General features: G+C 47.0%; 1 pseudogene; it reads left to right on the forward strand.

The window, feature by feature from the left end:
* The first annotated feature begins 621 nt into the window (after positions 1 to 621).
* On the forward strand, positions 622 to 3,692 carry LOC103741221 (annotated as a pseudogene).
* Positions 3,693 to 14,050: the final 10,358 nt, after the last annotated feature.

The raw sequence follows: 14,050 nt of genomic DNA on the forward strand, positions 1-14,050 counted from the left end.
TTCCTGGGAGGTAACTGGCTTCCCTAGAGTAAGTGACACACACGAAACAGTGAGACGGAAGCCTCCTGCCTTTCATGACCTGGCTCAGAATTCTTCAGAAACAGTCAATAATGAGAATATAGTTAAAAATCTGGCCCTTCCCATCAAGGAGTTAGAGGGATTGGGCTTCCCCTTTTCCATGCATCAAATAATCTATGGACATGTTTGAAAACCTGCACAGAGGGCTAGGGAGTGCAGTTGGTAAAGTGCTTGCTGCACAGGACCTGAGTTCAATACCACCCACATAAAAAGCTGGGAGTGGTGGTGCACATTTGTAATCACAGTGCTGGGGAGAAGGACAGAGAAGAATCCCTGCGGCTCACCAGTCGTCCAGGCTAGCCTAGTTGGCAAGTTCCAGTGAAAGTCATTCAAGGTTAACCTCTAGCCTCCACACCATACACACATGCGCACCTGCATGCATATGATCAAGCACACACCCACACATCTACAAGGCACAAAAAATAAAACTTGTACACGAAAAATAGTTAAATACATAGAAAAAAATCTAAGCAGCACTACGCCTAATACCAACAGTGCCAGTTTGTAAGAGAAATACAGGATGGAACTAAAGTAGCGTCTGCAATGGCTTTCAAGTAGGACAAGTGACTGGTGACATGAGGCACTTACAAGGTGTTGTCTGTAGGCATGAGAGTGCATTGGTTAACTACATCTCAAGTATATCTGTTAAAATGACAAGAAGAGTCTAGTTCTTATTCAAATAATAACTACATGGTGTATGCCTTCCAAAGGGGTTACAGATAGGAAAGGAAAAGAATTCAATCTAAACAAATTCAGAGCTGAGCATAGTGTTGCACACTGCAACCCCAGCAAGTTCATGAGATCAGCCTGAGCTATATGGTGAGTTTCAGGCTACTAGCAAGGGCTATAGTGAGGCCCAGTGAAGGAAGGAAAGAAAGGCCGGGTATGGTGGTGCACACCTTTAATCCCAGTACTCAGGCAGGCAGATGTGTGAGATTGAAGCCAGCCTGGTAAATATAACAAGGTCCAGGCCAGGTGAGGCTACAGGTAGATCCTGTCTCCAAAAAAGAAAAAAAGAAAAAATAAGAAAGGAAGGAAGGAAAGAAGGATACTGGTAGTCACGATTTATGTAAATGAATTAAACTCACTAATTAAAATAAAACGTGTCAAATTGGATTTTTAGATATTTAAATTGTTTTTTGAAATTTTATTTATTAGTTTTATTTTATGTGTATGCGTGTATTGCCTGCGTGTAGGTAAGTGCACCCGTGTTGTGCAATGCCCGCATTGCCCGCAGAGGTCAGAAAAGGCTGTCGGGTCCCCTGGGACTGGAGTTACCGACAGCTGTTAGCTGCCATGTGGGTTCTGAGATTCGAACCCAATTTTCTGCAAGAACAACCAGTGTTCTTAACCGCTGAGCCAGCTCTCCAGCCCCTAAATTGAGTTGTTTTAAGAGATTTACCTGAAGAGGCTGGAGAGATGGCTCAGGAGTTAAGAGGACATGGATTTGCTTCCCAGTACCCACATGGTGGCTAAGAACCATCTATAACTCCAGTTCTAAGCGCTCCTTATGGCCTCTACAAGCACTGCATGCATATGGTGTGCATATATACATGCAGGCAAAACACTCATACATATAAAATAAAAAAGTCTTTTAAAAAAATTTAAGAGGGGGCCAGAGAGATGGCTCAGAGGTTAGGGACACTGACTGCTCTTGCAGAGGACCCGGGTTCAATTCCCCGCAACCACATGGCAGCTACAAACCGTCCTTAGCTCCAGTTCCAGGGGAATCCGAAGCGCTCTTCTGACCTCTGCGGCATTGCATGACACGGGTGCACTCACATGCATGCAGGCAGTACACTCATACACAGAAAATTAAAATAATAAAATAATAAAATATTTTTTAAAAAATGATTGCCAGCCATGGTGGCGCACACCTGTAGTCCCAGCACTCGGGAGGCAGAGGCAGGCAGATCTCTGTGAGTTCAAGGCCAGCCTGGTCTACATAGTGAGTTCCAGGACAGCTGGGGCTACAGGGAGATCCTGTCTCAAAAACACCAAAAAGGAAAAAAAAAAAGAAAAGAAAAAAGTTTATTTTGATTTTCAGAAACAGGGTGTCACTATATAACTCAAGGCTGGCCTCAAACTCAAGGCTATCCTCCTGCCTCAGCCTCCAGAATGCTAGGATTACAGGCATCATGTACCAACTAAAAGAATAAGTTTTACAGAAAGAGATATCACTGATCTTAAAAATTATGACCACCAGAGCGGGCGTGGTGGTGCACAGCTTTAATCCCAGCACTTGGGAGGCAGCGGCAGGCAGATCTCTGTGAGTTCGAGGCCAGCCTGGTCTACATAGTGAGTTCCAGGACATCTGGGGCTACAGGGAGACCCTGTCTCAAAAAGACAAAAAAAAATTATAACCACCAAATAACAAAAAACAATTCTCGAAGCTGGAGAGATGGCTCACTGGTAAAGAGCACTTGCTCTTCCAGAGGATCTGGGTTTGATTCCCAGCCACCCACATGATAACTCACAGCTGCCTACATGCATATGGTGAACATACATATAAAATTAAATAAATCCATCCTTTAAAAAAGAAGAGCTGGAGGAGGTGGCGCCCGGGGGAGGATGCTGCTTTTTGGCATGAATTGCAATCAATTAGGGATCATTTCTCAGACTCAAGTTAGAAGTGAGAGTTCAGGTAAGTGAGGCCGCCATTGCTGCTTTGAACACCTCAGAAGGGGGAGCGGATTTATCAGGGGTGAAAAAAAGAGCCTGCTAGGAGTCAAAGAAAATAATAGAAAGTGCAGCACTGGGGCTCCCTCTCTACCGAACGCGAGGACCGTAAGGGAGGTAAAGGGGCTACTACGGAACCGAGAGAAGGACCTCGGCGGGGATGAGAGTCGGAAGAGCCGCGGTGCTTCGAGGGGAAGCAGCAGTGCCAGGTCTCGGGCCAGCTCAGCCTGCAGCTCCGGCCCAGCACCAGCACGGGCTCCAGCAGGGGCTCCGGCTCCTCTTCTCATCTAGCGAAGCTCTAGCACACCCCGCGGCTCCAGTTCCAGCAGCCCCTCCGGCTCTCCAAGGCCTTCTGGACGAAGGCTCCAAATCCGAACCACCTGAAGGAGATGGGAAGGGGAGGAAAAGGCCGAGCCCTTCCCCGAAACCCACCAGAGCGCACATGGGGAGGCTCACCAGGACTGCGACCAAGGATCACATCGCGGAGAGATTTTCCACCTGGGGAAAATTAAAAGGATTGACATGCCGTAAAGGATGCAGCCTCATCTGTCCAAAGGCCACGCACATGTAGAGCCTGAGACTCCAGATGAAGCCGAGAAAGCACTGAAACGCACGGATGGAGGGCCAGTTGATGGCCAGGAGATCACTGCCACCGCCTCCGCGATTCAGCCCTCCCGGGAGAACGCTGCCACCACCTCCCATGTGGCGCAGGTCACCCCCACGGATGAGGAGGAGGTCTCGCTCCCCAAGACGCAGATGCGCCAGAGGTCCGGGTCTCCTGGCCGCCGCTGCCACAGGAGCCGCTCCAGCTCCGATTCCGCCTGATGAGCAAGGCCGTTAAAGCTCACGCCTGTAACTTAAGCTCCCCCGGCTCAGTTTTGTCACTTCTAGCTAAAGGAGGATCAGTAGGGAAGGAGCCCTTACCCAATCTTTGAAGAGAGCAGTTGAGACAGTTCCTTTCAGGAGGATTCTCGCTGCAGAGCTGCTATTGGCTCAGGACTATGTCATTACAGTGCCCTGTAGTTTTCTGGCTAGAAAGTTCACTCCTCCCAGTTCCTGAGAGTCTGATGGCAGAGCCAGTTGGGGCAAGCAAACCTCACTGTGGCCACCTGGGACCAGTCAGGGATCTTCTCACGTCCTTGCGGTTGCTGTGCCACATCTGTAGGAAGGGGACCAAGCTGCTGTCCTGTTAGGCCATGGTCCCTGCTGAGTCCTTTTCAACTCCAAGTTTAAACACCTTGGAAGGGTCCCTCCACCCCATAGATGGCTGTCTTTCATGCCTCGGTGTCTGTCATACTCGCCGAAATTGGTGAACCAGTCCTACTGGGTCGTCAGGAGTCTACCCCACCCCCATTTCACCTGCCATTCTTGGTCTTGCAGGTTAGATTGTAGGCAAGGTGTATGTTGTTTTTTTTCTTTTATTGTACAGTCGTACTATAAAATTTCTTTTTTGAGTTTTGTAACTTGGTAGCATTTTAGATAAGGCTGTGTTTGTACTTTGTGTAGAGTAAAAGAATTGTATTGAATAAACTTAGAATGCAAAAAAAAAGAAAAAAAAAGACCTTTATGCCTGCATGTATGTAAATGCACCTATGTCATACAAAGCCCACGGAGACCAGAAGACGGTGTCAGCTTCCCTGGAACTGGAGTTATGGAATGTTGTGAGCCACCATGTGGGTACTGGGAACTGAACCCTGGTCCTCTGGAAGAGCAGCCAGTGCTCTTAACCTCTGAGCCATCTGTCAGCCCCTCAGCCTGCATTCTTACTCAGTCTAGGACCACCTGCCCATGGGTGGCACCACCCACGGTGGGCTGGGCCCTCCCACATCACTCAACAATCAAGAAAACGCCTCACAGACATGGCCACAGGCCAGTCCAACAGAGGCAGTTCCCCATTGAGGCTCCCTCTTCCCAGGTATGCCAGGTTGGCACCTAGGGCTATCCAGCCCAATAATTAATTAAAAATACAAACTCCAGGGGCTGGAGAGATGGCTCAGTGGTTAAGAACACTGGCTGTTCTTGCAGAAGACCCAGGTTCAAATCCCAGCACCCACATGGCAGCTAACAACTGTCCCTAACTCCAGTTCCAGGGGATCCAATGGCCTCTTCTGTCCTCCATGGGCATTGCACAATAGGTGCACTTACCTACATGCAGTCAATACATGCATACACATAAAAAATAAAATATTAAAATACAAACTCCACTAAAATCCATACACTATAAATGATGGTTAATTTTATGCATCAACTGACTATGCTGGGGTACCCAGTTGTTTGGGCAAACAATGTTTTAGACATTGCTATGAAAGCATTTTAGGTGTGATTATTATTTCAATCAGTAGACTCTAAGTAAAGCAGATTACTCTCCATCACTCTGGGAAGACTCACCTGACAAGTTGAAGGTTTTGAGAGAGAAGACTGATGTCCCCCAAACAAGAACACATCTTGCTCCTAGATGAGCTTTGAGCTCAAGGTTGCAACATTTCACCTCCCAACCTGCACACCTGCTCAGCAGAGGTCAGATTTGCAGCCTCTACCTTTGTGAGTCAATGCCTCTGATAAACGATTCTCTTTATACCGTGGTCCAGTTTTTCTGGAGAATTCCAACTAATCCATTATCTGATGATACTACTAGAAATTTGTCCCAGAAAAATTAACTTATTTTTGTGTAGGAACATGTAACATGTAATATGTACGCAAATGTTCACAGCAGCTTTGTTTATTTAATACGAGGAAAACTACCCAAACATTTTTCTAAGGGTGATTGGTAAAACTGTGGTATGTCCCCCAACTGGAATACTACTCAGCTACTCAGTACCAAACAGGATGGGACAAAGACTTAAATGGACCTCAAGGAAATTATGCCGAGTAACAAAAAGCCAGTCTCAAACTTTACATTAGCATTATACGCATGATTCCATTTATGTAACAGTATGGAATACCATAATTAGAAACAAAAAGAACTGTCAGTGGGGTCAGGAATTAAGATCGGGAGGCGGCTGGGCTAGAAAAGGGTAGTGAGAGGGGCCTTTGGGCCTCAGGGTGTGTGAGTGTCATGGTGGAGTGATGGCTGCAGCAGCTGCTGTGTGATGTGGTCCCATGATGCTGCACACACACCAATGAGCATGAATAGGGAGGCACAGACAAGCTGCTTTTGGTTTCACTCTTGTCCTGTGGCAAGGCTGGGGGAGGGTTAGCACCAAGCACAGTCCTTGCAACCGCCTGTGAACGCAGAATCATTTTTAAAACGTAATAGAGATGGCTCCATGGGTTAACGAGCTTGCTGCCAAGCTTGATGACCTTAGTTGGATTCCTGAGACCTACACAGTGGAAGGAGAACGAACTCAAGCTAGCTGTCCACCTCCACATGCTCTGTGACGTGTGTAATGCAGAAATAAATTTAAAATGTGAGAAAGGCATAAACACACTTATAACACGACTTGTCTGTACCTAGAGAAAAATGAACAAATCCACCACTGCTTTGAGTAACTTTTTCTCCTCTCTCTCCTTTTTTTTTTTTTTTTTTTTTTTTTTTTTTTTTTTTTTTTTAGGGTCTCCCTGTAGCCCCAGCTGGCCTGGAACTCACCATATAGACCAAGCTGGCCTTGATCTCTCAGAGATTTGCCTGACTCTGTCTCTCCAGTATTGAGATTATTAGATCAAAGGTGTGCACCACCTCTCTCTCTCTCTCTCTCTCTCTCTCTCTCTCTCTCTCTCTCTCCTCTCTCTCTCCTCTCTCTCCAGAGTGACACCATATAGCCCTGACCTGGAACTTGCTATATAGACTGGGCTGGCCTTGAAGTTACTGAGATCCACCTGCTTCTGCCTCCCAAGTGCTGGGTGCCACCATACCCAGCCTTGCTCACCGTTTTAATTTTTAGTTTGTTCATTTACTTTACTTACTCATTTATATTTTCTTCCTGTAACTTCAGCTGACCTGGAACTTGCTATGTAGATCACGCTGGCCTTGATCGCACACAGATGTGCACGACCACACCTGGCTTTAAAGAAAACTTAAAAACCAGCTGGGCGTGGTGGCGCACACCTTTAATCCCAGCACTCGGGAGGCAGAGGCAGGCAGATCTCTGTGAGTTCAAGGCCAGCCTGGTCTACACAGTGAGTTCCAGGACAGCTGGGACTGCAGGGAGACCCTGTCTCAGAAAAAAAATGCCAGTTATGGCCCACTGTTACCTGTGGCCCCAGTTACTTGGGAGGGCAGGGGAATCAAAGGAGACCAGGAAGATGAGAGTACATTAGGTAACACAGCAAAACTACCTCAAAATTAATTTACTGATGAATTAATTGATTAAATTAAAAGCCTATTGAGTATTGGCTGGTGGCTTTGTGGCAGTGGTGGCTAGTCTCTGGCACCACAAACAGTCTCAAATTCTTCCTCAAAAATGAGAAAGGGGGCTAGACAGATGGCTCAGTGGCTAAGAGCACTGGCTGCTCTTGCACAGGACTGGGGTTTGAATCCCAGCTCCCACATGGTGGCTAACTGTTTATAACTCCAGTTCCAGGGGATCTGACACTCTCTTCTGACTCCTTGGGCACTGCATAACATGGGTGCACTTACACACATGCAGGCACTACACTCATACCCAGAGAATAATAAATAAAATAATTTTAAAAACATGAAAAGGGGCAGTGAGGTGTAGTGGTGCACACCTTTAATCCCAGCACTCAGGAGGCAGAAGCAGGTGGATCTCTGTGAGTCCATTGTGAGTTCTGGGCTAGCTGGGGCTACAGGGAGATCCTGTCTCAAAAAGAAAATAAAGAAATTTTAAAAAGTGAAGAAAGGAAAACTCCCTGCAGGGCAAACCTGTTCCCTTAGTAGGAACCTACGTGGAACCATGGTGCCATCCCTCAGACATGGGAAGACCCCAGGACACGGGCTGTAGGGGAGACAATGACCCAACAGATGCTCGTGAACGTTGAGAGCAAAGCTATGCACAAGAGCAGGGTGAGCATTCTGGGGGCACTGCCATGACTGACAAAGCCTGTGGGAAAAAGGAGAAATTGTGGGGAAACCTTTGCAGAGAACATGGACGATCCCATGTACCAATTATGACGTGAAGGAGGTGCTGAGACTGCTATCGAGAAGCTACTGTTGGTGGAGCTGGAAGGTTCAAAGTTCCTGATGGGAAACCAGGGAGGAGTTTGCTTTCACTGCAGAGTTCAGAGACAAAGTTTTGCTTCTGTTTTTAGTCAAGGTCTTGCTATGTAGCCCTGGTCTAGATCTTTATATAGATCAGGCTGGCCTGGAACTCATTGTGTAGATCACACCATCCTTGGAACTTTCAGTGATTTGTCTGCCTCTGCCTCCCGAGTGCTGGAACAACATGCCTGGCTACAGTTATCATTGTTACTAATTTTATGTGTATGAGTGTTTTGCATTTGTATAGGTGCAGCACATGCATGTAATGCCCACAGAGGCCAGAGAGGGCTTCAGATCCTTTGGAACTGGAGTTATAGACCGTTGTAAGCCACTACATGGGTGCTAGGAACTGATCCCAGGTCTTCTGCAAGAGCAGTCAGTGCTCTTAATCACTGAGACATCTCTCCAGCACTTGAAATTAATATTACTAAAAGTACTCCTGGTTATTGGAAAGCATTAGTGCCAAACAAAACAGGGAAAAAGGAGTCAGGGTGTGTGAATACCACAGTGGTAGAGCCCTTTTCAAGTGCGACCTGAGCCTCTATTTGATAAGAATTAGGCGATTTTGCTACCAGAAACTCTGATGAGATTACTCTTCAGTACAAGCTGATATTGCTACATCCTGTTCACGTAGAAGAATTAGATGTAAAGGTAGTAGTTCTTCAAAGCTTTGAATTTATAGAGCTCATTAAACCGAAGTAAATTCTGTTGTGACCAACCCAATATATTCAAAATGTTATCTGAAAGAACCTTTCATATCTTAACTGAAACAACTTTTAGTACAAGCTTAAATAGCAAAGCAGTTCTGATTGGAAGTCACTTCAAATATGTGCAAGATGAACACATATTGTACACGTTTACCATATGTTAGGAAAGAAAATTATTTTGCACATGCCTTTAATCCCAGCGCTCAGGAGGCTGAGGCAGGTGGATCTGTGTGAGATCAGGACAGACTAGTCTACATAGCTAGTTCTAGGCCAGCTAGAGCCACGGGGCAGCCCTGTCTCAAAATAAATAAATAATAAAATAAAATTTAGAAACAATAAAATACTATGTACCAAGTAGTAAATCTAAGAAAAAAAATAACGAGATCTTTAACGGAGATTTTTAAATTTTTTATTATTTATTTATTTATTTATTGGTCTTTTTGAGACAGGGTCTCCCTGTAGCCCAGCTGTCCTTGAACTCACTATGTAGACCAGGCTGGCCTCGAGTTCACAGAGATCCGCCTGCCTCTGCCTCCCCCTGCTGGGATTAAAGGCATGCGCCACCACACCCGGTTTATTTTTATTTATTAAAAAAAATTTTTTGATCTTTTTGAGACAGGGTCTCCCTGTAGCCCAGCTGTCCTTGAACTCACTATGTAGACCAGGCTGGCCTTGAACTCACAGAGATCCGCCTGCCTCTGCCTCCCGAGTGCTGGGATTAAAGGCGTGCACCACCATACCCGGCCCTATTTTTAAAAATATTTTATTATTTTTATGTGTATTGCCTGCGTGTAGGTAAATGCACCCATGTTGTGCAATGCCTGCAGAGGACAGAAGAGGCTGTCAGATCCCCTGGAACTGGAGTTAGGACAGTTTTTAGCTGCCATGTGGGTGCTAGGATTGGAACCTGGGTCTTCTGTAAGAACAGCCAGTGTTCTTAACCGCTGAGCCATCTCTCCAGCCCCGTGTATGAGTATTTTGCCTGCATGTTGTCAATGCTGCTGGAGGCCAGAAGAACACATCATATCTCCTGGAACTGGAGTTATAGACAGTTGCTAATCACTATGTGGATGCTGGGAACCAAACCTGAGTCCTCTGCAAGAGCAGCCAGTGTTCTTTAACCACTCCAGCCCCTTAAAAATTGTTTTTGAGTAGAGCATAGCAGCATACACCTGTAACTCTAGTTACTCAGGAGGCTGAAGCAGGAGGATTATGAGCTTGAGGCTGATCTAGGCCTTCCACAGTGAAGCCCTGTCTCAAAGTAAACCAACCAAAGAAACAATAGAAGAAAATAGGGAGAAAGAACTTTCTTCCTAAGGCAGTGGGGATGAATTCCATGGCGGAGAACAGCAGACTTCCAAATGGAGACCCCAAAAGCAGACTCCCTGTTTGACATGGACCCAGGCAAGGGGGCGGATGGGGACAGAGCACTCAGTACACACAGGACTAGGTGATGACGATGCTGGGACACCCAGTTCTACACACAGAAAAACATGAGCTAGAATCATTTCCTCATGTCCCCTACACAAACACCAACCAGATGGACGGAAGGCTCCATTCAGCCAACAAGAGGCCGTTAGGGAATATCCCATGAGCTCACTGTAGCTTATTCAGACATGAGCCCAACCAGGCAAGCCTGGAACAGAGGGCAGATGCATCGAGAGTTTCAATGACTTTCCTGCCAAGCGTCTGCTACCCAGCCCACACCATAAGAGCAAGTCAGGAAGACCAGGGCGAGCCATCCCTAGAAAGAGGGCTGGAATGGGCAGCTCACGGAAGAAAGGGAAGGGTGCATAGTGGGCTAACAACAGCTCATAACTCCAGTTCCAGGGGATCTGATGTCCTCTTCTGACCTCCACAGGCATTGTATGACATGGGTGCACTTTCATACATGCAAGCATAATATTCATATACACAAATAAAACAACAAATAAAATATTTTTTTAAAAAAAGAATTAGTTTTTATTTTATGTGTACAAGTGTTTGCTTGCTTGTATATATAAGTGTACCACATGAGACTAGAAGAGGGCATCAGATCCCCTGGAATCTGAGTTACAGGTGGTTGTTAGCTGCCATGTGGGTTCTGGGAACCGACCCCAGGTCCTCAAGAAACAGAGGAAATTCTAACTGAAGACTCAGTGACTCTCCAAAAATCTAAAAGCTGCACAAATATCGTGTGAACTAGGAGCTGGAGAGAGCGGACCCGTAGGGATGTCCACAAGTGCCAACATAACTTGGAACATATCTTGGCAGTTAGTGATGCTCAGCAGACCTACACTGTAGCCAGCAATTCTGTTCCCAAGATGCTCTCCAGAAAAAGGCTCCAAGTCCACTGTCCACCGTAGTTCAATGTGTCTGTTTTGAATGCTCATATGATAGAGCGGTGCAGCGCTCTATCATATGAAACACACACTTCAGAACAAGGTGAATATAACATTGAAAACCAGGAAAAAGAAGACATGATCTGGAGAGGCACTGATAGGTGCTAAAGTTACAAAGAAGAGTTAGGGATAGATCAAAAATACCAGATTCAGGAAGTGGGTTCCTTTGATGGGGGAAGGGTACCCTACACAGGATCACTGAGGGGGTATCTACTGTTCCTCTATTGTTAATTCTTATCTACTTAACCTTGGGCTCCACATTTCACAAAGCAGCCCACTTCCCCTTCCCCTGAGTCTTTGTGACATCTACTTTCTTCACAACGGATGGGAGGTGGCTGTTGCCCACATTCTGGAGTTCAAGAGCATTCCTTGCTCACCGTGTATGCCTAGAACCCGTCTTTGGCCTGCACTTGGACCTAGCAGATGCTTGCTGGACCACTGAATGAATTCAGGAAGGAAGCCCTCGGGCTGGTAAGGAAGCCCTTGGGCTAGGAAGGAAGCCCTTGGGCTGGGGTGGTATTTCAGTTCATAAAGTACTTGCTATAGAAGCATAAGGACAGGAGTCTGATCTCCAGTGCCCACATAAAAAGTTGGGCATGATGGCTCACACTTCTAATCCTAGAGCTGGGAAGGCAGAGACAGTGGATCCCTAGGACTTGCTAGCTAGCCAGGTGAGCCTAAGCAGTGAGCATTAGGTCCCAATGAAAGACCCTGTCTCAAAAATCAAGGTGAACAGCTTCTGAGGAAAAACACCCAAAGTTGACCTTTCACCTCCACACACTTGCGTATATACACACACACACACACACACACACACACACACACACACACACGAAGGCTTGATAAGGACCTTTTCCACTGAAGGTGGACACTGGGGAGACTGAGGCGGGAGCAGCCAGGGCCTCAGCAGGTCCAACAGGCAGCCCCAAGGCGGGGAAGAGGGAGGCTCGGACCCTCAACCTCCACATTCCTCTGCTTGAGCCAGAGCCAAGCCACACGCAGCACATCTGGAGCCCACTCCTCCCAGGGGCTAAGTCTACTCCTCCGCCCTTCAGCTCTGGCTAGCTCCAACCTCCATCCTGTCTCTTCCCAGCTCCCTGCCTCCGGCCCTTCTTGGCAGGCGAACCTGGGGACTTGGCCACAAAAGTGTCTGTCTCCTCAGGCAGGGGACTGGCTGTCTTGCCCCATCTCTGTCCCATCTTCTCAGGCGCCCACTTGCTCGTCAGGAAGCCCTGTTGGGCTCAGAAGAGGGGGTGCTGGCTGGCCTGTAGCTCCTGTGACTGAAGACTTCATTCACCGCTCCCTTCTTTCCAGGCCTCGGGTGTTGCTCCCTTCTCTGGCCTTTCAAGGCTGGAAGAAAGGACTTGGGGGAGACGTGGGGTGGGGAGAGCTAGCGGGAAATTGGGGCCTGGTGCCCAGTGCTGACCACACCCAGAGAGATTTCCCTCTGGAGCCCCACAGGCTGGGTTTTGAAGAGGCTGAGTGACCTCCTGGGTTCCCTCCCCCTCTGGGGTCCTGAGCTGGAAGAAAGAAGCCTTTGCTGGGCCTGACACACCAGACCCTCAGCCTGGGCAGCAATCCCAGCCCCAGTTGTCCTTGCCTGTTCAGCTGGCCAGGGCATTGCCCAGACCCTGCCTCCATCAAAGGCTGCTCTTTAGCTCTGGCAGCTCTGCTTGCTGGTGGTCTCCCCACATGGCTCCCTGCTGCCCCATGGATGGCCCTCTTTGTACGCTGGAATTCCCATCTTGTAAGGACATGAAATGGCCTGGCTCCTGGCCAGGAAGCCCTGTGTGCCTGGTCAATCTAGCTTCCTGGGCCAGAGGGAGGGGCAGGCTTGAGTATGGACCAGTGGAGGACTTTCCCATCCCCTAGTCAGTGTCCAGGAACCTTTTGCTGACCAGCACCCTGTTAGGGTCCGAGAGTCAGGAACAATTCCCACAGACATGAAGGAAAAATACATAAAAATTTTATTCAGAAATTTAAAGTATAAAGTAATCAAATTAGCGGCTAGCCGGGCATGGACTCCACAAGCCAAAGATGGCGTCCGGCCCCGAACAATAGCAGGAAGGGGTTTTTATTGAAGAGATTCACACAAACCAGCATGCGCCAAGCATCTTTTAGAATAATTGGATGGCCCCATATCCTGAGTACGGGGGAAGTTTTGATTGATGGGGCTGTCTTCAGGGCATTGGAATGTGCTGACTGATATCTTTAGGGTCAGAAGTTTTTGTTCATCCCTTATAAGGCTTTTACATGTTTAGGGCTTGCTTAATCTATAGCTTGGGGGGGGTAGCAACTAGAAAAATTTACATTATGCCTGAGCTTGTCTGGGCTTGTCTGAAGAAGCTAGACAAATGGAGCCAGTGCATTCTGGCTCTTCATTCCCCCCTAGAGTTATGGCAAGGGTTAAATCTGTAAGCCAAGCAAATTACAGAAGCGGAAAGAAGTGGTTAGATAGCGCATTTAGGGGACTACTGATATTGCAACATTCTCCCCTCCAAAGAGGTAACCCCAAAATCTTTTTGGGATAAGAGCTCCCAAATACTTTTAACATTTTTGGCCTTTGGGACAGAGTACTTTGTTAAAAGGCCCAAGGACATTTTGACTTTTAGCCAAGAATGAAACTGGCTGCTTTTCTTTGGGGTCTTTTTACCCTAGCTGCCTAGCCAATTTCTATCTCCTAGTCTTATCATACCATCCTCTGACGAGGCTTATCCAAATAGCCAATAGGGAATTGGGACACAGACCGCTCTGGCTTCTTCCATGCTGAACAGGGATGCAGGGTGAGGCAACTGGGGTACCCCCTTCAGTGGGTCTATCTAAAAGACTCCCAAATTACATAACCCTTAACTATAGGGAGAAAAGAAAGTTATTTGACTGGTGCTTGGGAGATGTGAAGGAAAAGTAAAGGCAAGAGTAGTTAGTATTACAATTTTTAGGCAGGGAACCAGAAAATATCCAAATTAAAGTCCATTGGAAATTTCTTGATGAGGGCTCCCAAAAGCATCCATTTAACAGGTTTTTCCTCATTCTTTTTTTTTTTTTTT

This window comes from Nannospalax galili, unplaced genomic scaffold (assembly GCF_000622305.1).
Source record: "Nannospalax galili isolate Female #2095 unplaced genomic scaffold, S.galili_v1.0 scaffold1421, whole genome shotgun sequence".
NCBI classification, from domain to species: Eukaryota; Metazoa; Chordata; class Mammalia; order Rodentia; family Spalacidae; genus Nannospalax; species Nannospalax galili.